The following is a 24,977-nucleotide window of genomic DNA, read 5'->3' as shown; positions in this document are numbered from 1 at the left end:
TTGGAATCAAGGTGCAGCATCAGTTGGTATGAATTGGGAAAAGCATGTAGGAAAGTGAGCCTCATGTTGGTTGCTTCTTACGCCCTGTCCTACTGGAAACATGCGATGACTTAGATTTCAGTTTGTGTTGCGCTGTATTCCAGCTTCCTTACTTTTGCTTTATTTGTGTGTTTTGTATCTAAAGTATGACTAATTTGAGTCTCTGTTATGGTTACTTATGCCAGTTAGTACTGCATCTCCCTTTGGCTTTAAAACAAGAATACATTGGTGACTGCTGACTGGATGGGACCTGAGCCTCCTCCAGACCAGTTTCTCAGGTGGTGTAAGTACCCAGGTTTCTCGCCATGGCCTGGTTAGTACTCAGTGTCTGCACTGCCACTTTTGCAGGTTCTTTTTGGTCTTATCCCCCAACTGGAAGGATGCTTCCCTACAGATTACAGTATATAAAGGTATCCTGGGGGGCAGACGGTGGTGCATATAGTACAAAGTACAAGGACTTGGGGGCTGGGTGGTGGCGCACCTGGTTGAGCACATATGTTACAATGTGCAAGGACCTGGCTTCAAGCCCCCAGTCCCCACCTGCAGGGGGAAAGCTTCACAAGTGGTGAAGCAGTGCTGCAGGTATCTCTCTGTCTCTCACTCTTTCTATCCCTCCCTTCCCTCTCGGTTTCTGACTATCTCTATCCAATTGATAAATAAAGATAATTAAAAAATTTTTTAAATAAAGTACAGGGACCTGTGCAAGGATCCGGGTTCAAGCGCCCACATCTCCACCTGCAGGGGGACGCTTCACAAGCTGTGAAGCAGGGCTGCAGGTGTCTCTCTATCTCTCTCCCTCACTGTCTCCCCCTCCCCTTTCAATTTTTCTCTGTCCTATCCAATAAAATGGAAAAAAAAAACAACAACTGCCAGAGTGGTAGATTCATAGTGCCAGCTCCAAGCCCCAGCAATAATCCTGAAGGCAAAAATAAATAAATAAATAAATAAATAAATGTATCCTTATAGCCACCAGTCTACCTTGTATTGACATGAAAGCCATTTTTGTTTTCTTGAATATTTCTTTAGCCTTGGCCTTGAGAAATTTTGCTTCATCAGTTCTTTAACAACCTTTTCTTCTGTTGGTTATCTTGTCTACTTACTAGTCATCAGGGTTGTTTGGTTGCTAGAAATTGGTTACAGATTCTTTTCTATTTTTCTCACTGAAAGATAGAGTGTAGCGCCCCCCTCCCCCCAGTGTGGGCTGCACTTCTTTAGTAAATCAGTAGAGCATGGCAGAAGTGACTCCATGCCAGCTGTGAGTCTAGCCTTTTGGAGGCCTGAGTCACCAAAAAGACCAACCCTAATGTCACTATACTTTGAGGAGATGCAAGCCATTGATAATCTTGTTCTTTCCAGTTGTTCCCAACTTTCCAACCATTCAGACTAATCAGATATGATTTAAGTAAAGATGCCTGGACCATCTATAATACTAGCCCTCTTCTAATGAAATGAACCCTAACTAGCAGTGAGTGACCAGTAGCAATGTCATTTGGAACAGAAGTACACTCAACTAGTTACTATATTCATCTCTGACCCACAAATTCATGAAACATAATAAAGTAGTGGTTTATTATGAAGCAACAAATTACCCATACAGCAGATTCCATCCCTGTCTTGTTTGTCTCTTGGTTCTCTTACAGTAGCCATGTATAAAGCATGATACCTTTACTTCCTCAAGTGTGTGCTCTCTACTTACATCTACTTCTCCCAGAAGCTAGAAACATAGCAGTGTCACTGTCACTTCCTGCTTCAAAGCTCCAACCCACTCTTAGACTATTAGATTATTTTCCCCTGTCAGATACTTCCCAGTCTTAGTTTATTACCAAGGGCAGATGTGACTGACAGTGATAGAAAATCTAATTAAAATATAATCCACAATAATCTTTCCTGATCTTAGAAATGTTATTTTAATATTCCTATCATTATAGACTCATGACATCAATATTACCGGGTATTTTTAACCCCACTTGCTCCAGCAATCCAAACTGCTCACAATCCCCTGGACATAGCAGACTCTATCTTACTTCTTTGCATTTGTGTTTCTCTTGTCAACTTTCTGCTTGAGGTTGTTTATTTGTTTTCCATAACACAAACCCACCTTGAAAACTAATTTACGTGAAGTATTTCCCACCCCCACAGTTATTATTTCATTCGTTGTTGCTTCTATAGCTCTTTGTGTCTCCCCTACTGGAACCCAAGTGATATATGATAATTTCTGGTTTAAAGAACTCAAGAGTACATGTGCAGGAGTATACGCTAAACAATCCCAGGTATTTTTTAAATAGTAGATCTTCTACATCATGTTCTGTATATTAATTTTGATGGGAAAATTGTGGAGTAAAATTCAGAGCAGTGGTTGCCTCAGGAGTGGGTGGTTATCAGGTATTGACTGAGAAGAAACATGAGGAAATTTCCCGAAGTTATAATAAAAACATTACATTTCCCAATAGAAATTTAGGTTATGAGGGGCCAGGCAGTAGCGCAGCGGGTTAAGTACATATGGCGCAAAGTGCAAGGACCAGCATAAGGATCCCGGTTCCAGCCCCCGGCTCCCCACCTGCAGGGAGGTCGCTTCACAAGCAGTGAAGCAAGTCTGCGGGTGTCTTTCTCTCCCCCTCTGTATCTTCCCCTCCTCTCTCGTTTTCTCTCTGTCCTATCCAACAACAACAACAGTAGCAATAACAACAATGATAAACAGCAAGAGCAACAAAAGAGAAAAAAATAGCTTTTAGGTTACACGGACATAAACATTTATCAAAGCTCACTGAATGGTGTGTTTAAGAGTTGTGCACTTTAAAAAAATAATATTTATTAATGAAAGAGAGAGGGAGAAAGAGAATCAGAGCATCGCTGGCACATATGAGGCCTAGAATCAAATCTTGAGGCCTCATGTTTGAGAGTCTAAAGTTTTATCCACTGGTCATCTCCCAGCTGCAAGAGTTATTTTAGCATTCATAGGTGTTGGCTTAAAAAGTAAAAAAAAAAAAAAATTACTTAATGCATTTACAGTCAGGCATACTAATATCTTTAACATACTTTGAGATGCTTAAAAAATAAGATGGAGTGGCTTGGGAGGTGGCATAGCCGAGGAAGCACTGGACTCTGCAGCATAAGGTCCTGAGTTTAATCCCTAGCAGCACATGTACCAGAGTGATATCTGGTTCTTTCTCTCCTCCTATCTTTCTTATTAACAAATAAATAAAATCTTTAAAAAAAAGATGGATTGATAGATCAGTAGCAAAATGAAATGCAATAAAGCATGTACAGAAAATATTAATAGTAGAACCCAGATGTTGAAGAAACAGGTTTCCTGTAATATCCTTTACCTTTTCTGTATGTTTGAAAGTTTATATAATATGTTATAAGCAAAAAAAAATGTAAATTTAATTTCAGATAGTTCTGTCTTGAATAAATACAGGAATGTGAGTAGGAAATAAGCATATGAGTAGATGCAAGGGTATTGTCACAGTTCTAGCTCTTAAGAGGAGTGGTAGAATATGAGCTCAGATCTAGAGGGATACAGAGTTCACACAGGCTCCTAAGCAAATTATGGACCCCAGATCTCATCAAATTGATGGGGTTTACAGTCAACAATATTTATACCCCTTTGCCATATAGGGAGCCACTCTCTTCCCTGATCCAACTTTCTGGTGGATCCAACTTTCTTTTCCCAGCTTGGATCCACCTGCATATCAGGTTTCAGGCTCAGGCAAAAAAAAAACAAAAAACAAAAAAACAAACAAAGAAGCAAAAAAACACTAGTATAGCTACAGGCCCTTTGAAATATAACTAAAATATACCTACTAGCTATCTACAAGATGGAGGACCCCACCCCAACACTTCATCTGCACTATTCCAGCCTTTAGGTCCATAATTGTTCAACAGTTTGTTTGACTTTGTATGTTAACACTCTTCAGCCACCAGATGCTAGCATGATGGTGACCAGACTTCCCCGGACAGACAACCCCACCAATGTGCCTTGGACCTCCGCTTCCCCAGATCCCTTCCCCACTAGGGAAAGAGAGAGACAGTTGGGAGTATGGATCGACCTGTCAACGCCCATGTTCAGTGGGAAAGCAATTACAGAAGCCAGACCTTCCACCTTCTGCATCCCACAATGATCTTGGGTCCATACTCCCAGAGGGTTAAAGAATAGAAAAGCTATCAGGGGAGGGGATGGGATAAGAAGATCTGGTGGTGGGAATTGTGCGAAGCTGTACTCCTCTTATCCTATGGTTTTGTCAGTGTTTCCTTTTTATAAATAACAAAAATTTTTTTAAAAGAGTTTTGTTCACAGATATTCATTTTACTATTGCACCTCACAGACTGCATATACTTTGAACATACCCTTATATATTTAATTCAATTAATGTATGAGAACAAATATGTCAGAATTTGAGATCTATTAACTAGTAAATTCAGTAGTACAACACTGTTTGTTAGATTACATGTCAGTGATCTAGAGGACTAAAACACATTAACTGGGGGGGGGGAGAGCAGCAGTAGTAAGCAAACTGTCTTTAAGACTTGTGACAACTATGGTGGTTATTGTTGGGAGGCTAGGGGCATAGAACTTTGATGTTGGGTGTAGTGTAAAACTATACCCTGTAATCTTTAAATCTTGTAAGCCACTATTAAATCAATAATAAAAAATTCAAAAATAGTAAATGAGAGCCATTTCTATATATTACAGTTTCCTTTAACCCCAAAATCTTTGGTTTTGCTTACTTCAGTCTTTTCATCTTCATTCTTTCATACTTGCCAGGCTCTGACTGGTGACTTTTGAAATCACTGGTTCTTTTTCTTCTATAATTTTTCTTTTTATGTGACAAAGGGCATACTTCTGAACCTAAAACCTTCCCTGAAAGCATAGAGAATAATGTACTATGACACTTTTCCTGTCCTCCCTGCAGGAGTAAAATCTCTGTTGTATTTTTCCCTTTGTGGAAAAATAATAAACATTCCTGAAAGTAAGGATGCATTTTAAAGGGAAGTAAAAGTTGCAGAGCTGGCTGTGGCTGCCCGGGAAAGGAAACAGAATGGTAGAGAAGTGAATGGTGGTTTCATAAGTAGAAAATGTAGATGGTTCATTGGCAGACAGTACATGTATTGTGTTTGGTTTATTTTTCTCCTCCTCTTTTTGTTTTTGCTAAGTAGGGCAAAAGTGATTAAAGAGCAAATACAATGTAAGGAACATATTTATTTATTTTATTTTTACAGCACAGTTTTACTGCTCCACATCACTTGCACATTCAGATAGAGAGACACAAAAGGATAAAACAACAGAAAAACTGGACCAAAGAGACCACTCAACCAATGTTGTCATGGTGGTATTGGTGATATTGTACATGTTTGAGGCCCCGGGTTTATTTCCTGGTGCCACATTTAAAAAGAAAAAAATGTTAAACAAGGTACTTATTTAGCACATTATAAATAATAATAAGTAGTCATTGTGAGGGGGGTTGATGGCATTTTGCCATGAACATATTGTTGTTTTGGGATCAGAGTCATTAATAAGTTGAGTTTTTTTTTTTGTTATTTGTTCATTTTTTTAAATTTTTATTTATAAAAAGGAAACACTGACAAAACCATAGGATAAGAGGGGTACAACTCCACGCAATTCGTACCATCAGAACTCCGTATCCCATCCCCTCCCTTGATAGCTTTTTATTTATAAAAAGGAAACATTGACAAAACCATAGGATAAGGAGTGGTACAACTCCACACAATTCCCACCACCAGAACTCCATATCCCAGCCCCTCCCCTGATAGCTTTTCTACTCTTTAACCCTCTGGGAGTATGGACCCAGGGTCATAGTGGGATGCAGAAAGTGGAAGGTCTGGCTTTTGTAATTGCTTCCCCACTGAGCATAGGCATTGACAGGTCGATCCATACTCCCATCCTGTCTCTTTATTTCCCTAGTGGGGCAGGGTTCTGGGGAATCGGAGCTCCAGGACACATTGATGGGGTTGTCTGTCCGGAGAAGTCTGGTTGGCATAATGCTAGCTAGCATCTGGAACCTGGTGGCTGAAAAGAGAGTTGACATATAAAGCCAACAAATTGTTGACTAATCATGAACCTAAAGGCTAGAATAGTGCAGATGAAGACTTGGGGGGTCTCCATTGTAGATAGCTAGTAGGCATATTTTAGTTATATTCCAAAGAGCCTGTGGCTATACTAGTGTTTTTGTTTGTTTGTTTGTTTGTTTTGCCTGAGCCTGAAATCTGATATGCAGATGGATCCTAATTATTGTCTGGAGAGATGATGTCATGGCTGGAAAAAGGACCAGAAAGCTGGATCAGGGAAGAGAGTAGTTCCTAATGTGGGAAAGGTATATAAATATTGTTGACTATAAACCCCATCAATTTGATGTGATCTGGGGCCCACATTGAGTTTAGGAGCCTGTGCGACCTCTGCATCCCTGTAGATCTGAGCTCACATTCTGTGGTCACGAGTAGGATCTTCCAAGCTGCCCCAATATCAGGACCCATCTTCCTCAGGTGTAGCAGAGAGTATGTTGTCCATCATCCCTTCAGAGGATGGAACATTCTCTACCACTGTTGATCCAAGTTGAGGGCAAGGTACTATGGGGGCCCACAAAGAGGTCTATTGGTTTGTTCCTGATAGAAATGACTGGTAACAATGGAAAGAGGGATTTATTGGAGGTCTAGGCCCATCATGTCTGTTTGGGAATCTCAGGACTCCCAGAATAGGACCCCAGCTGAGCTGGGGTGGCTCATTTTGTTGTTTCTGTTTTTCCAGAGCACTGCTCAGCTCTGGCTTCTGTTGATGCTAGGGATTGAACCTGAGACTTTAGCACCCTCAGGCATGAAGTCTTTTTGAATGAATATTTCTCCCGACCAGGATGAGATCTTTTGATGAGATGTATTAGCAGTATTCAGAATGCCTATTCATTTTGAATTTGAAGTTGTTTAAGAGTATATACCATCTTTACTTGATTTTCAGAGGGAATTCTTTTAAGAATTCATACTTTGTTATCTGTAAAATTTGTAGACTATCATTAATGTTTTTGCAGAAATACCATATATATTCTCACTTTACATGGAGATACTTCAAGTACACAACATGAATGCAATATTCCTGCATGTTATGTTTTGAAAAATTACATTGTTGATATTATGATGATATCTAGTTAATTTTTTTTTCTCTATTTATACAGGAGGCAGATAGTGGGGAGGAGGAATGCCGGTCACAGCCCAGGAGGTATGTTTGTTCACTATATTCTATATATTTCTGTAGTTAGTGTTTTTTCTCTCTTTCTCAGTCTTCTCAGATTAATTTGTTTTGATTGCTTCTTTGATATTTAATAATGGAATTGCACTAAGAATCCAGTTACTGACTTAGTTTTAAAATGGTAGATTGCTTTAAAATTTCAGAAAGTCTGACTTTGGCCCAAATCTTCAGAACTATCCTAAGCAACAAAAAGGATTTTTTTTTCCTTACCACTTAGGAAAATATCAACTGAAGAAGACTTCAGCTTTCAGTTTTATAATTATGTTTGTTATTCATTTTAATTGTTTTTGACAGTTCTTACATAATATTTTACTTCCTGAATGTAAAAAATACACTGAATAATCTACCTATTACTTAAAAAAAATTAAACTGTTTTTTTTCCTTCTTATCATATAGTGAGTGTTATTATAAGGTAGTAATACTTGCTACCATTTAAAGAAAATAATTATAAGTGACATTTAGGAAATGTTTAATAACATTTCTGTTATCGCCTTTAAATGGATTTTTTTTTTTTTTTAATCAACTCCCTCCAATAAGAAACAGTCCTGGAAAGTACTTGATGGCTATTTAAGCATTATCAGACCAATGTTCTGTGCCGGGCTGGCTTCTCAAGTGGGAGACAGACAATCAGGGACTCATGGCTGAGCTGGGAAGCAGTGCAATGCAATGCAATGCCACGCTGGCTTTATTCATCTGCATTTATACTCTCCAGTAAGGAAGTGGTAGGGTGTAAAACAGGATGTGATGAAGAGAGGGTGGAGCGAAAAGAGAGTGCAAACCAATGGGGATTAAACGGTGGAAAACAGGGTGTGACTAGGAGAGGGGTCAGAGTGGAAAAAGAGCACCAACCAGTGGGGATTAAAACAGTGATTATGTAAATAGACCATAGCGTTAAGCAATACAAGTGAACCTAATGTGAGGATCAAAACAGAAGGTCTTATAAGCAGAATTAGAAGCATATCAACAGTTCTGCCCTGAGCTTAATCACGTGAGCCATTCTTCATAATATAGATGAAGGACACAAAGGCTTTATAATAAGCTTGTTCTACTGGAGAAGCTGACTAAAAGAGAATGCTTCTTAATGATTATCAGGTGTTTGCTGAAGTGTACTTAAGTTTTGCAATGTAAAAAATAATATAAAAATATCGTTTTAGCAGCAAAGGAGGTAGCACATTAGATACAACACTGAATTTCTCAAGCATGAGATCCTGAGCTCTGTCCCTGATACCACATATGCCTCACACACACACACGCACACGCACGCACACACACACGCACAGTATACACATCTTTAAAAATATGTTTTGTTGGGGAGTCGGGCTGTAGCGCAGCGGGTTAAGCGCAGGCATAAGGATCCCGGTTCGCAAAGCACAAGGACCGGCATAAGGATCCCGGTTCGAACCCCGGCTCCCCACCTGCAGGGGAGTCACTTCACAGGCGGTGAAGCAGGTCTGCAGGTGTCTATCTTTCTCTCCTCCTCTCTGTCTTCCCCTCCTCTCTCCATTTCTCTCTGTCCTATCCAGCAACGACAACAACAATAATAACTACAACAATAAAACAACAAGGGCAACAAAAGGGAATAAATAAATAAAATAAATATTAAAAAAAAGATACCCTATCTTTAAAAAAAAAATACATACATATATATATATATATATATATATATATATATGTTTTGTTGGTAACTGAGGTTATTAGTGATAGTTTTTTTCAGTCTTGCTTAGCACCAAAAAAAAAAAAATTAACTTGAAGCCTAGTCTCTCGTTGTCTCATAGGAATACTGTCATTCTTTTGAATAGAATTGAGATACAGACCCAGAAAAAAAACTCACTCAAATGCTTATCAGTGGAAGCATAACCTACATATCATTGTAATCATAAAAAGATTCTTAAATTTTCTAATAGGCAAGTTTAAGGATCTTCAGATTAATTTCAAGCTTTAGGTATTGACTTGACATCTACGAAGATACTTGTTCCAAAAAATTACATACACAAAGATAAGACAGTACAACTCTATTTCCTTATGCAAAATACTGAATCATCAGCCATTAAAAAAATAGAAGGCTCCCTGTTTTCAAAGTTGTTAGCAATAAGTAATGACTGAGATTAAAAGGGATTTACAGTTTTCTTCTGTTTAAAAAAAAAAGTCATTTATAGAAGTGAGGCATGGCCTAGACATCCATTTAAAAAATTATTACAGGGCTGGGTGGTGGTGCACCTGGTTGAGCACATACACTATAGTGCTCAAGGACATTGGTTCAAGTCCCTGGTCCCTACCTCTAAGGGAGGGGCTTCATAAATGGTGAAGCAGTGTTGTAGGGGCTTCTCTCCTTCTCCCTCACACCTCTAGATTTCTCTGTCTCTATCCAAAATAAATAAAATATTTTTAAAGTCTTAAAATAATAATACCTAGTTCATTGTCACTTCTTACATTCAGTGTACTTTCTTAAGCTGTTTTCTAAATCTAATACTGGGTTTTCAAAAAAGTCATGACATAGTTTTCTTTGCAAAGATGCATCATATCTTTTCCAGTAACCCTATAGTTGTAATCTGAGCTCAAGCAAAGAAACTTCAGTGCCACTTAAATGCCCCTTGTACCTAACTGATTTATTTTTGTGTGGCTGCTTCACATTGTTAAGGCATTCTCAATCATCATAAAATAAGCCAACTTGAGTTCTTTTTTTTTTTTTTCATTGAGCATGCCTAAACTCATCATGTCAGTTTGTGGGTTCAGTTGTGGTTTCTTTTTTATTTTTAAATCTGTTTATTTATTATTCAATAGAGACAGAAGAAAATTGAGAGGGGAAAGGGAGATAGAGAGGGAAAGAGACAGAGAGACACCTGTAGCCCTGCTTCACCACTCATGAAGCTTTCCCCTTGCAGATGGGGACCAGGGGCTTGAACCTGGGTCCTTGTACACTGTAATGTGTGCACTTAACCAAGTGACCACCTGGTCCCTTTCTTTTTTTATTTTACAGTTACTGTTTTCTTATAGTAATTTGTTTTTATCTATTTGATAGAGAAATTGAAAAGGTAAGAGAGACACCCGTTGTACTGCTTATGCAGCTTCCTTCTGCTAGTAGGGACCAGGGACTTGAACAGGGTGTGCTTGCACATTGTAATGTGTGCACTCAACAAGGTGCACTACCACTTGGTTTCTCAGTAGGAAATTTAATTTAATAGCATATCAATAGAGCTGAATGTCAACTCTAGGAGATAAAAAGATGTTAAAGTCATAATTTTTAACCAAATGATATTTATTGGTAGAGTAGTAACAAATTAAAAGTAATATTTTCATATAATTAAATTGAACTGTGATGCCTTTGAAAACCAAAAGTTCATGGTAACAACAAAACTGATAAATCGGAATGCATCAAAACTGTGTACCAAAGAACACAATCAACAGTTAAAATGCACATACTGAGAGAATGCAATGACATCGTAATATGCATCCTCAACCTCATAGAGTTTGAGTTCTTAAACAAAGTTCTGCTGCTTAAAATATGTAATTATATCTTTAGCAAAATGAGTAATTCTCAGTAATAAACAAGTATGTAATGTTAGCTACTAACGCCATAGGGCCATTTCCATACACAAACTAGATAAATGCTATAAATTTAAAAATCTACTGATTAATTGATAACAATGACTTTTTAAAAGCTTTCTTTGATAGGACAGAGAGAAATTGAGAGGAAAAAGAGGGGGGGGAGAAAAAAAGAGGAGGTGAGAGAAAGAGACACTTGCAGCACTACTTACCCGATTGTGAAGCTTTCCCACAGCAGGTGCAGACCTAGGGACTTGAACTGAGGTCCTTGCACTTGGTAATAGATGCACTTAACCAGGTGTGCCACCATCCAGCCCAACAATAACATTTTTTTTTTTTTACCAGAGCCCTGGTCAGCTCTGGTTTATGATAGTGCGATTAAACCTGGGACTTTGGAGCCTCAGGCATGAGAGTCTCTTTGCATAAACATTATGCTATCTATCCCTGCCCCCCAACAATAACATTTTTATTCCAGTCATAATATAATGTGAAATTTTTGAATTTTAAAATTCAATAATTTTTATTATTGTGGTTCTAATAATTGACTATTTCCACACAAATACCGTTTTTAATAATGATTTATTTAGTATGAGAGAAAGAGATCAGAACACTGCTTAGCTTTGGTGGTATTAGAAATTGAACGTTTGGCCTCTGGAGCCTCAGGCATGAAAGTTCTATGCTCTTAACAGACTGATCTATCTTCCTAGCCTGACAATTTTCTTTTTCAAATTAATCCTTTATAAAAGGCATTGTTGGTTGCTGCAAGAGAGCTGAAGCTACAATTACTACCATCATTTCTACTATTCTGCAAGTGTGCAATCCTTCAATGGCACCCATATGACCATCCAGATGTGCTTCCTCAGCTCTGTGACTACTTTTTTTGTAAGGTTTTCTTTATTAGAAAGATAGGAGGAGAGAGAGAAAGAACCAGACATCACTCTGGTACATGTGCTGCCGGGGATGGAACTCAGGACCTCATGCTTGAGAATCCAATGTTTATCCACTGCGCCACCTCTGGGACCACCCTTCAACTTCTTTTTAATCAGTTAAATATTTTTATGAGAGGAATACACTCAGTTCTGGTATTTGTGGTAACAGGGATTGAACCTGGGGCAGCAGGTATACAAGTTCTGTGTTCTACCTCAAAGCTATCTCTTCAGTAACTGAAGCTTCTTATGTTAGTGTCTGTTCATCCTATCAAGGTCCAGAAAGTTCATATCAGAAGTCTGCAATCCATGCCTTTGATATTTTGAAGTTGATGTCCTAAGGCTCCTAGACAAAACAGTTGTTGGTTATTGAATAGGAATGAACCAAGCAAGAGTCACCTTTTTATTATCAAGTAGACCTTTGTATTTGGATCTGTAGAACAAATCTAGAGTATCCATCACAGTAGTGACTATCACCTGGAAAGCCTTCTTTAACTCTATACGGTTATTGTCATCTGATAAACAGTTTGGGAATGATGGTGAAACCTTTAAGTTAAAGGCTGCAATAGAGAGGAATGGAGAATAGGAGGGCTTTCAAGGGAGAGGATGGGATACAGAGCCCTGATGGTAGGAATTTTGTGGAATTAAGACCTCTTACCCAATGGTCTTGTCAATATTCCCATTTTATAAATAAATTTTTAAAAAAGACTGCTGTAGGATATGCTACCTACAGCAGGTAATTTTTTTTCTTATACTCTAAGGAAGACTTAGAGATCTATTGAATGCTTAGATCTTAGATAAAGCAAACATATTGGAGGAGCAGGTACATAGCTCCAGATAGCTGATAAAATTGTGACACTATCAAAGACCATCATCACCAATTTCTTGCTTTCCGTTTGCAAACCATATGAAAGGGATCAGCCATGGGAAATCTCTAGACTTTATGCTATCAGCAAGACAACCTTTCTCAATACTGAACTGATCTTCAGCTCTCAGGGCCAGGGGGCAGTAGTGCATCAGAACTCAGCAAAGGCTACCAAGCTGCTGGGAGGTGTTTGTAGAGGCAGATGTGTGGATTTTAATAACCACAGCTTGATCTTTGAAGCTGCTCATGATTTACCTGCTAGATCTGCTTTATAAACCTTTCCATTGAGTTTTAAAGCATTTTAAGAGTCTTTTCCAGATTACTTAAAATTAAAGTCAAGGCAATATTCAGTTGCTACCATGAAAACCCAAGGAATGAATTTGAATGTATATATCTAGGATTGAAAAAGTCACTGTATTATTAAAGACTTTCTCCCTTTTCTCTTCCTTTCTTTCTTTCTTTCTTTCTTTCTTTCTTTCTTTCTTTCTTTCTTTTTTTAAGCAAAACAAAGATTCTTCCTTGAGAAAACTTAAATTGGGACCAGGTGGTGGTGCACCTGATTGAGTGTACACGTTTCTTTTTTTTTTATTATTTTATTTATTTATTCCCTTTTGTTGCCCTTGTTGTTTTATTGTTGTAGTTATTATTGTTGTTGTCGTCGCTGTTGGATAGGACAGAGAGAAACAGAAAGAGGAGGGGAAGACAGAGAGGGGGAGAGAAAGATAGACACCTGCAGACCTGCTTCACCGCCTGTGAAGCGACTCCCCTGCAGGTGGGGAGCCGGGGTTTGAACCGGGATCCCCATGCCGGTCCTTGTGCTTTGCACCACCTGCGCTTAACCCGCTGCGCTACAGCCCGACTCCCGAGTGTACACGTTTCTATGCACAAGGACCTGGGTTCAAGCCCAGCCCCCACCCCAAGACTTTCTTTTCTTTCCATCAAGGAAAAAAATAGATTGCAAATTAAAGATTATCTATCTGTAGATCACTGCATAAAGATATTCACATGATAGATTCATTTGCTCATGAAAACGTTTTTAGTAAATTTATTGTTAATCCTCTTCTAAAACTTTTGAATTTTGCAGATATATTATTTATTAATTTAGTTTTAAAAATCTATTTAAATAGATAAATTATAGGCATACACTCTTTTATCACACCTGTTTAATGGCAGGGAATAGGACTGCATTATTGGGTTTTTTTTCTGTCTTCATTATAGTATTTCTTACCCTTTTTATATTTATTCAAAGATTTATGGTTCTATTTCAGCAGATCCAAAGACTGGGGTGGGGGTGGGGGAGGGAATGGATTGAATCCTGTGGTGAAAGATAACAATTTGGTGAAGGGTGAGGTATGCTGACCTATCTTGGGGAGATATTAAACTATGTCTGTGACAGCAACAGTCTTATAAATCAACATTTCCTCAATAAAATTTATCCAAAAATCAGTTTATTTTTAATGAGAAACAGAGACAGAGATAAGCCAGAGCATTGGTTAGCTCTGACATACGTGTTGGCAGAGATCAAGCCTGGCACCCTAGGCACACAAGTTCTATGTTCTGCCTCTAAGTTATCACCTCAGCCCCTGTGATATTATTTCTATGATATATGATAGGTAGATGCTTTTTCATTCCTCTCATACTAGTTAAGATTCCAAGTCCCTAAAGTGCTGATTTTCTTTTCATATATACAAATGGATAACCAAGGGAAATCTATACTAACAAAAGTGTATTAGAGTAAGATCTGATTTTAATTTTGTCTCACCTCTTTCTGTGCTAAGTCTCAGTTTTCTTATCTAGAAAATGAGCTAGCATGTGCCCCTGTATTCTACAGGAACGTTGGAAAAGTAAATAAAATATAGGAGAACTCTAACAAATATGAAGGTCATATGTAAATTAATGGTACTTTCATTATTATTAGTTGCCTAAATTCTTTTTCTTTTTTTTTGTTTGTTTGTTTTGTTTTGTTTTTGTGGAGCCCTGACCTCATACATATGTGATTTCACTGTTCCTGGCCACTTTTTCATCAGATAGAGTGAGAGGAAGAGTCAGCACCGTGTGGTTCCCAGGCTTGAACCTGAGTAGCACAACATGACAGGACATTAGCCTTACCCAGTGACATATCTCTCATGTTCTCTTTCCTATTTTAACTTTATAAGTACATAGCTGTATTTCTTTTTTTTAAATTATCTTTATTTATTATTGGATAGAGACACAGAAATTGAGAGAGGAGAGGGAGATATATAGACAGACACAGACACCTGAAACCCTGCTACACCATTCATGAAGCTTCCCCCCTGCAGGTGGGGACCAGGGGCTTGAACCCAGGTCCTTGTGAACTGTGATGTGTGAGCTCAACCAGATCTAATATTGAATAAGAAATGGAAACTCACCCTCTCTGGGTCAGTAGGTCAAATCTGATTCAACCTGGGTGACTACCTAAATAAACCACAGCCGTTTGGAAAACCCTATTCAAAGTTACTAATTGTTTTATTCATTCAATGAATAGTTATTAAGCAAATTCATTTCCTTGCTTCTATGACTCACTACTATTCCACCCTCCTAAGGCAAAAAGAATATATTATACATTCCTTTGTAGACTGGTGTTAATTATTTGCTGGAAATTACCAAGCTTTCATTTGGAAAGAGAAGAGAGAACCTATTACATAGTCCTGCTGTAAACAACCAATCTACTAAAAATACCACCAAAAAGTCAGGGAATTTGAAACCTTTTAAAGGATATAATTGGTTATGTGCTACCTTTGCTTACAACAATCCTTCTCTTCAGTGGAAAAATTCTCACCTCTATTTTAACAAAATTGTGTTCTCATTTTCTGACACTAATGTTGCACATTACTTGTTTGTTCTTGCTACTTATAACTGAATGAAGCCAGAGGCAATATCATGTTCTTGACTGCGTCCTTGAGCTCTGGCACATACAAGTACTTAGTAACTTTCTGTAGAAATGAATAAGAACCTTTTGCTCTGTTCTCAGGCATTGCAGAAAGATATCTAACTTCTTTGAACCTAATTTCTCAAATACATAAGAAAGTGGACTACGATTTTTCATGAGAATTTTAGAAACCAATCTATCATCAATGTAATGGTCACTTTTATCTCTCCTTATCACTACAAGCTGTATTAGTTTATAACCAGAATCTTAACATTTTTTGAGAGAGGAAAGACAACACTGCACTGTTCCTTCCACCTACCATCCATGAAGCAAACCCAGGAGCTCATGTATTATAAGACATTTACTCTACTGACTGAGCTATTTCTCAGCCCTAGAATCTTAATTTTATGTACATAATCAATAAGTATTCATAGACTATGTTTCAGAAACCTTTGAAATCACTACAAACTAGTTCAACCTAGTTCAACATAAATAAAATAAGGCTGTTCATGTTAAGCTTAAAGCCCTTAACTATCCTGCTTCAGAATTAGAACTTATGAAGTCATTCTTAATATTCAATTGAGATAAATGGTAAATTGTCTTAGATATGTAAATATGCAAATTCTACAGAATACAAAGTGACTATTAATTTTTCTAATTTATTTATCCCCTTTTGTTGCCCTTGTTGCTTTATTGTTGTAGTTATTATTGTTGTTGCTACTGATGTCATTGTTGTTGGATAAGACAGAGAGAAATAGAGAGAGGAGGGGAAGAGAGAGGGGAAGAGAAAGACACCTGCAGACCTGCTTCACCTCTTGTGAAGCTACTCCCCTGCAGGTGGGGATCCAGGGTTCGAACCAGGATCCTTACACCAGTCCTTGAACTTTCCTCCACGTGCGCTTAACCCGATGCACTACCACCTGACTCCCTACTCTTAATTTTTTTAAAGAATTTATTTGTTCATGAGAAAGATAGGAGGAGAGAGAGAAACAGACTTCACTCTGGTACATGTGCTGCTGGGGATTAAACTTGGAACCTCATGGTTGAGAATCCAGTGCTTTATCCATTGTATCACCTCCTGGACCAAATGGCTCTTGATTTTAAAGAAACCAAAGGCTGGACTTTCTAATAAAAGGATGATTTATAACTTAGATTCATTGTAAACTTACACTATAATTCATAACATTGCTGCTATATCTTTAGCCATATAAAATATAATTGATATCCTCCTCTGGAGCAGAAAAATATAGACCATGTAGGAGATAGGAAAATAATAGCTGGAAAATATTGCAAGTGTCACATGTAAAAATATCCTAGTAGGGGGTTTATGTGTGTTACTGTTTCTAAGTTGGAGATTTTATCTGTGGTTGAAAAGAGGAAATGATTAGGTTTTGTTTTGTTTTGTTTTAAGTAACCTGTTAGTCAGAGGTTATAGTTGAAATATCAAGTTCCTTAAGTATAATAAGTTACTGTGCAGAAGCTCAATTATTTTACAGTTCCACATTCTCACATTCTACCATGTAAATACATTAGCTTGATTCTCATCTCATTCTTCCAGAGTTTTGTTTTGCAGACTGTGGTTTATTTGGAGGTGTATGGAGTTCTAAAAGTCATATATTCAGTTGTTGCTACCCCATGACTGAAAAGATCATGATCATTAGATTGTCAAGGGATCACATTAGCCCCCCACACTTTTTTTTTGACAATAGACCACTGTTAAGCTGTGGTTTTGGTAGTCCTAGGGATTGAATTTGAGACATCTAAGCCCCAGGCATGGAAATATTTTTGCATGACCATTATACAATCTACTGGCCATAGCCATTATTTTAAAATACATAACAGTTTTATACATCTACTCTGATAAAAACAAACAAAACACAAAAAATCTATGCATATCTCATCATATATATAAAAAAGAGAGAATATTGCTAAAAATGCTTCTATTGTTTCTCTTTATAACTACAGAACTTTCTCATGTGTTGTTGAACACCTACGTTGCTTCCAGTTTTGGCTACTACACATTGTGCTGCTGTGAACATAGGTTTACACCCATCTTCTTAGATGAGTGTGTTTGATTCCTTAGGACTTATCCCCAGGAGAGGAATTGCCAGGTCATAGGGTGGATCCATTTCTAGCCTTCTGAGAGTTTTCCAGATTGCTTTCCACAGGGGTTGGACCAGTTTGCATACTGACTAGCAGTGCAGAAGGGTTCCTTTACCCTTGCAACGTCTTCAACATTTGCTGTTACTGTCCTTTCTGATGTATAACATTCTCACAGGAATAAAGCATTATTTCATCATCTTTATTTGCATTTCTCTGGCAATCAATGACCTGGAACATTTTTTTCATATGTCTGTTGGCCTTTTGGATCTCTTCTTTTGTGAATATTCTGTTCATATCCTCTCCTCACTTTTGCCTGCTAAATTTGGTGATCTTTTTGCATATTTTGATATTAGCCTTTGGTCTGATAGATGGCATGCAAAGATCTTCTTCCATTCTGTAAAGAGTCTGTTTGGGTTGTGATTTCTGTTGCTATGCAACAGCTTTTCAATTTGATATAGTACTATTGGTTTATTTTTGACTTCTTACAATTGGACTTGAGCCATTAAAGATGCCTATAAAACTTAGATGGAAAATATTTTCCTTTTAGTATTTGATGGTTTCTGATCACTTTTGTTTGTCCTTTACTTTATAATGCAGAGGAATAGTTTTAGACTTTGGGGGGAAGGTACAGTCATTTGAAAAGTTGGTTGAAACTGTAGTAGACCTTGGGACCCTGGAGGTGATGGCTTACAGATATTCTGTGTATGAGACCCTGAGTTTGGTTCCAACAACACATGACAGAAATGGGGGGATGATCTGGTAAACCTCCATGATAGCAAAGCAGTGCTTTGAAGACTTTTCATCTCACTTCTCTCTCTTTTACTGAAATTATAAAAAGTGGGCCAGAGAGGTAGCGAAAAAATGTCACACTTGCTTGAAGTCCTGGGTTCAGTCCTTGGCACCACATTTTAAAAAATGGCCCTTCCCTGGGAAAAATGTGTGCGTACCATCTGATTTTACATAAAATCTTAGTGGTAGTCATGACTTCACATTCTCTGTCATTTGGTGTTTGTTTTTTAATTTTTTATTTATAAAAAGGCAACACTGACAAAACCATAGGATAAGAGGGGTACAACTCCACACAGTTCCCACCACCAGAACTCTGTATCCCATCCCCTCCCCTGATAGCTTTTCTACTCTTTAAGCCACTGGGAGTATGGACATAAGGTCATTGTGGGATGCAGAAGGTGGAAGGTCTGGCTTCTGTAACTGTTTCCCTGATGAACATGGGCGTTGACTGTTTGATCCATACTCCCAGCCTGTCTTTCTCTTTCCCTAGTGGGGAAGGGCTCTGGGGAAGTGGAGCTCCAGGACACATTGGTGGGGCTGACTGTCCAGGGAAGTCTGGTGAGCATCATGCTAGCATCTCTAACCTGGTGGCTGAAAAGAGAGTTAACATATAAAGCCAAACAAATTGTTGACCAATCATGAACCTAAAGGCTGAAATAGTGCAGATGAAGAGTTGGGGGCTCCTCCATTTTGTAGATAGCTAGTAGGCATATTTTGGTTATATTCTGAAGGGCCTGTGACTATACAAGTGTTTTGTTTGTTTGTTTTGCCTGAGCCTGAAATACGATATGCAAGTAGGTCCTAATTATTGTCTGGGGAGGTGATGTCATGGCTGGCAGAAGGACCAGAAAGCTGGATCAGGGAAGATAGTAGCTCCCTAATACCAGAAAGGGGTATAAATATTGTTGACTGTAAACCCCATCGATTTGATGTGATCTGGGGCCCATATTCAGCTTAGGAGCCTATGCGACCTCTGCATCCCTGTAGATCTGAGCTCACATTCTGTGCTCATAAGTAGGATCGTTCCAAGCTGCCCCAATATCAGGACTCATCTTCCTCAGGTGTAGCACAGAGTATATTGTCCATCCTCCCTTCTGAGGATGGAACATTCTCTACCATTGTTGATCCAAGTTGAGGGCAAGGTACTATGGGGGCCCACAAAGAGGTCTATTGTGTTGTTCCAGATAAGAATGACCAGTTACAATGGAGAGAGGGATTTATTGGAGGTCTAGGCCCATCATGTCTGTTTGGGAATCTCAGGACTCCCAGAATATGGCCCCAGCTGATAGGGTGGCCTGATAGTGCCTAAAGAGTCAGCATTAAAGTATGCCAGTCTCTTGCCCTTATTCAGCTTTTGCAGTCCTTGCTTTGTTGAAGTTAGCTTTGGAGTGAGTGAGAGAGCTGTAATAGGAAGTAGGTTATGAACTTTATACTGACTCACTACAGACTATTGTGTATTTTTGCTTTCAGGTATATATTTTGCCCTAATTTATGGATATATGTGAACATATGCTCTATCTTATGGGACCTGGTCTATATCTAAGTTTTGGGATTGTTGAACTGCATCCCCACTCATCAATAAAGATTGAACTGCATTCCCAGCTCAGCCATGAGTCCTTGGGCATCTCTCTACCGCCCGTGAAGCTGGCCCAGCCCAACAGTCGGATGCAATATCATTTGGAATGAATTGAGAGAAGCATGAAGGAAACACCCCATTCTTTATAGCTGTATGCCAAGGACTCTTACTTATCCACCCCAGATCTCTTTTTGGGCTTTATGCCTTTGTGTCTAACTGCATATAATCTCCTGCATGTCCTATGATTGTCTTTATTGCGTTTATCAAGTTTATTTCTGTTCACTAATTTCTTTCTTGTTTAAGGAGTCCACCATCCACTTAGTAGTTTAAGCTGGAAATTTCATATCTACTGTTTCCCTAGTTGATAGCCCAGCTGGATATAATGTTCTTGAACAGATGCTTTCTCCATTCAAAACCTTAAATATATCTTACCAGTCCTTTCTGGACATTAAAGTTTCTGTGAGAAATCAGCTATTTGATAGAGACAGCCAGACATTGAGGGAAGGAGTTGGGGGGAGATAGAAAGAGAAACAGAGAGATACCTGCAGAATTGCATCACCACTCATAAAAACTTTCCCCTGCATGTGGGGATTGAGGGCTTAAGCCCAGGACCATGCTCATTGTAATGTGTACTCAGTCAAGTGTGCCACCACCTGGCCCCTCTTGCATTTAATACTCCCTCTTTAGCCTCAATCTTTTACATTTTAATCATATGTTTTGGTGAGCTTATGTTTGGATTTGTTATCTTTATTTTATTTTATCTTTTGCCTTAGAGCTTCTTAGGTTCTAGAGCTATATCCTCCTTCAATTTGACAATTTTCTCCTTTTTTAATTAAAAGTTTTTTTATCTCTTCAAATGAGAACTTTGTTCCATTCTCTTACTTTTCTCCTCCTGCCTACCCCTATGATGTGAATGTTGTCCTTGCTGTTGCCCTATAACACTCTTACATTTTTTTCTTTTCTTTTTTTTTTAGTTTTCTTTTTTTTTTTTTTTTTTTTTTTTTTGCCAGCATGAGTTTTTCTATATAGTTTCTTTTATCCTATTCTTCTACTTATAATTTCAGCCTTCGGTTTGTTTATATCTTTCCGCTGATATTCCCCTCCACTGCATTTTTTTTAGGTCAGTAACTTTATTCTTTATTTTTCCTCTGATAATATACTTGTATAACAGAAAAGTAAATATCTTTTAACTCAACTTTGTTTAGGTAGCCACATATTGATAAGTTTATATAAATTTTACCTTAAAATGACTGAGGCTCTTTTCCATTTTTTTCCCTCAAAGAGTTTAAGCAGCAGTTTGTCTTTTGTAGACATACTTTCTATTATAAGAGGTACATGATTCACTTTCAAATCAATTTTTTCCTAATAGAATTCCTGTATAAACATGACTGATTTACGTGATGGTATTACTTTTCAATACACTTCCAGGAAATCAGAAAAGGAGGGACATAATATATATTAGTTTAACTCTTAGTTGTAAAATTTCAGTAACTGTATTCGTTAGTTCTCTTTCTGTAATGACTTTATTGCATACTTTTCTCTGACTTTGTTGAGTTTTCTTTCTTTCAATTTTTTTTTTTTTTGCCTCCAGGGTTATCGCTGGGGCTTGGTGCTGGCACCGTGAATTCATTGCCCCTGTTGGCCATTTTTTCCAATTTTTTTTAATTGGATAGGACAGAGAGAAATTGAGAGGGAGGTAGGGAGAGAGAAAGACACCTGCAGACCTACTTCATGAAGCGTCCCCCATGCAGATGGGGGTTGAGGCTTGAGGATCCTTGCACCACTGGTCCTTGCACTTAGTGCAATCTTCCCACTTTTTTTTTTTTTTTTTGGTCTCCAGGGTTATCGCTGGGGCTCAGAGCCTGCACTATGAATCCATTGCTCCTGGCAGCCATCTTTTTCCATTGTTGTTGTTGCTCTTATCATTGCTGTTGCTGTTGTTGCTGCTACTACCGCTGCTGTTGTTGTTGAACAGAACAGAGAGAAATTGAGAGAGGAGGGGAAGACAAAGAGGGGGAGAGAAAGACACCTGAAGACCTGCTTTACCACTTGTTCGAGCTGGGGGCTCAAACCAGGATCCTTGTGACAGTCCTTGCACTTTGCACTATTTGCTCTTAATCCCGTGTGCTACGGACTGGCCCCTTTCCCACTGGTTCTATGAGGACCAGAGCTAGGGATCTAGGTAGTGATCCCGGATTCACAGTCACAAGTACGATAACATGATAAAAAGCTAATAACATCAATGTGTGTGTGTGTGTGTGTGTTTAAATATATTTTGTTGATTTTATTTGTTTTGGATAAAGACAGAAGTTGAGAAGGAATGGAGATAGAGTGAGAGACACCTGCAGCACTATTTCACCACTTATGAAATTTCCACCTGCAGGTGAGGACTAGGGTCTTGAACTCCAGTCCCTGCACACTGTAATGTGTGCACTCAACCAGGTGTGTCACCTCCCAGCCCTCTAATAACACCAATGTCCTACCAGCCTGCTCAGTAGAAAGAAGTTTGAGGTTATAGACTATGTACAGTAAATGGAGCACTATATCCTCTCCAACATTTGTTGTTTCCTGCCTTTTGGTTAATAGCTATTCTTACCAGAGTGAGTTGATATTCCATTGTTGTTTGATTTGCATTTCCCTAATAATAAGAGATGATGAACATCTTTTCATCTTATTTCATGTTATTTTTAACCCAAATAATCCTCTTCCTTAAAAGACTTTCCTTCTGAAGGGTAGTAGCTAAATTTCTACCTTTTGTTGAATTGCTATATTGAAGCATTGTATATTCTGAATGTTACTTTACCTAAAATGATGAAAATATAAAATTCAGGAAGTATTTACTATTAAGTTACACTAAGTGTTTTTTTTTTTTTTTTTAATATTTGCTTGATTTATTTATTCCTTTTTGTTGCTCTTGTTTTATTGTTGTAGTTAGTGTTGTTGATGTTGTCGTTGTTGGATAGGACAGAGAGAAATGGAGAGAGGAGGGGAAGACAGAGAGGCGGAGAGAAAGATAGACACCTGCAGACCTGCTTCAACCGCCTGTGAAGCGACTCCCCTGCAGGTGGGGAGCCGGGGTTCGAACCGGGATCCTTATGCCGATCCTTGTGCTTTGCGCCACCTGCGCTTAACCCGCTGCGCTACAGCCCGACTCCCACACTAAGTGTTTTAAGTAAAGTAAGTAGTGATTTTTTTAAAATGCCACAAAACAAGATTTATAATCATTGTTCTTACTAGTATGGAAAGATCAGTGATACTGGATTAGGAAACCTGTATTAGCCTTACTTGCATGACCATAGACAAGTATATTCAAGCTCTGAGATTCAACTTCTTCCTCCTTAAAACAAATAAACAAAAAAAACACCTAGTAGGGCCAGGGAAACAGCAAAAGACTTTGATGCTTGAGGCTTTAAGGTTGATTCCAAGTTCAGTTCCCTGCACAACCATAAGGCAGAACTGAGCAGTGCTCTGGCTAAAATAAATTTACTAATTAGTTAATCAAAATGAAACCTTTAGCATGCTTTATTATAAGATATAAGTAACTTATAAATATGAAAATACTTCAGATAGGTAAAATAGTAGTGTGTTGTATCACTGTTATTTTGTCAATAGTGAATGCCTTATGCTAGTTCTCATGATTAGCTTATAGAAGAGCATTTCACTGAGATCAGTTAATTCAGAAGGTTTGTGGGAGACATAAAAATCTTTTTTTTTAAGTATTTCTCTTCTAATAGACTCATTTTACTAGGACTTCTTATCAGCTATAAATATTCACCTTTGGGCTTAAATCATAGTGGGAAATGAATCATAAACAAATAGTTTTATGAGCTATCCAGAAAAGATTGGAAAAGGCAAAAGCTGAAATAATGAATTTTTTTAAAGGGGCTGTATGGAGATAAATCTCATGGGAACTAATCTTTTCTTTTTGTTACATACCGTAAAGCAAGAGCTTAAACAGTATTTGGACCATCAAGACTAATTATTTCTTGTAAGTATCTAGGCCCTTAAGTATCTGAAACCAGCTAATACCCTTTTTCATTGAAATTTTTAGACAAAATATGAACTGGGGTTTTTTGTTTTCTTAACACTTTATTATTTTTAAATGTACACATAGCAGTAGAGCACAAGCCTTGCACACATGGGGTCTGGGTTTGATCCCTTGCACTACACAAAAGAACATTTATTTTAGAAGTACTAGTCCAGTGAATACATATTATAAGAACATGAAACAACCTTACTGTTGATAAGGAGAAAGTTTTAGTAGTCTGGATAGACTATCAAGCCAGCTACAGTAACACTCAGACCAAAGCCAAATCCAGAGCAAGGCTCTAATTCTCTTCAGTTGCATGAAGACTAAAAGAAATGAGGACACTGAGAAGAAAAGTTTGGAGCTAGCAGAGTTGCTTCATGAGTTTAAGGAAAAAAGCCATCTTCATATCATAGAAGTGAAACAGTGCTAATGTAGAAGCTGTAGGAAGTTATCTAGATGATCTAGCTGAGATCATCGATGAAGGTGGCTTACAGTGAGACAATAAAACAGCTTTCTACTGAAGAAGATACCATTTGGGACTTCTATAGCTAGAGAAAAGTCAGTGCTGCTTCTTCTTCTTCTAGCGTTTGCCCTTCTTCCGTAGCTAGTCAACAGCGTCAGGTTGAGCCTGATGTCAAGTTTCGAGACCTCCTTTGAATATGGAGAGGTGGCAGTCGTTGACTATGTGGGTCATAGTCTGTCTGTAGCCGCAGGGGCAGTTCGGGTCGTCTCTGGCTCCCCAGCGATAGAACATAGCGGCGCACCGGCCATGGCCTGTCCGATAGCGATTGAGGAGGGCCCAATCATAACGTGCTAGGTCAAAGCCGGGTTGACGCTTGCAGGGGTCTGTGATGAGGTGTTTGTTCTTTACCTCAGCTGACTGCCAGCTCTGTTTCCAAGAGACTGGAACAGAGAAGTTTAGTGTAGGCGTAGGGGACCAGATTGGGTGATGAGGCGTCAA

At 38.4% G+C, this 24,977-nt stretch overlaps 1 protein-coding gene across 2 annotated transcripts in view; it reads left to right on the top strand.

Moving 5' to 3' along the window:
* Positions 1-7,219: 7,219 nt before the first annotated feature.
* The window catches only part of SSH2 (slingshot protein phosphatase 2), a 186,401-nt gene continuing 168,643 nt past the window's right edge, over positions 7,220-24,977 (top strand). Inside the window, exon 1 of one of the 2 annotated variants that reach the window (XM_060204071.1) lies at positions 7,220-7,264. The gene's annotated coding sequence lies outside the window, so the exon portion shown is untranslated. The remainder of the gene's footprint in view (positions 7,265-24,977) is intronic. The other variant, XM_060204072.1, reaches the window with a different exon arrangement.

Source organism: Erinaceus europaeus, chromosome 12 (assembly GCF_950295315.1).
Source record: "Erinaceus europaeus chromosome 12, mEriEur2.1, whole genome shotgun sequence".
Lineage (NCBI taxonomy): Eukaryota > Metazoa > Chordata > Mammalia > Eulipotyphla > Erinaceidae > Erinaceus > Erinaceus europaeus.
Note: the sequence above shows the minus strand (reverse complement) of the source record. Positions and strands in the feature narration are given on the sequence as shown.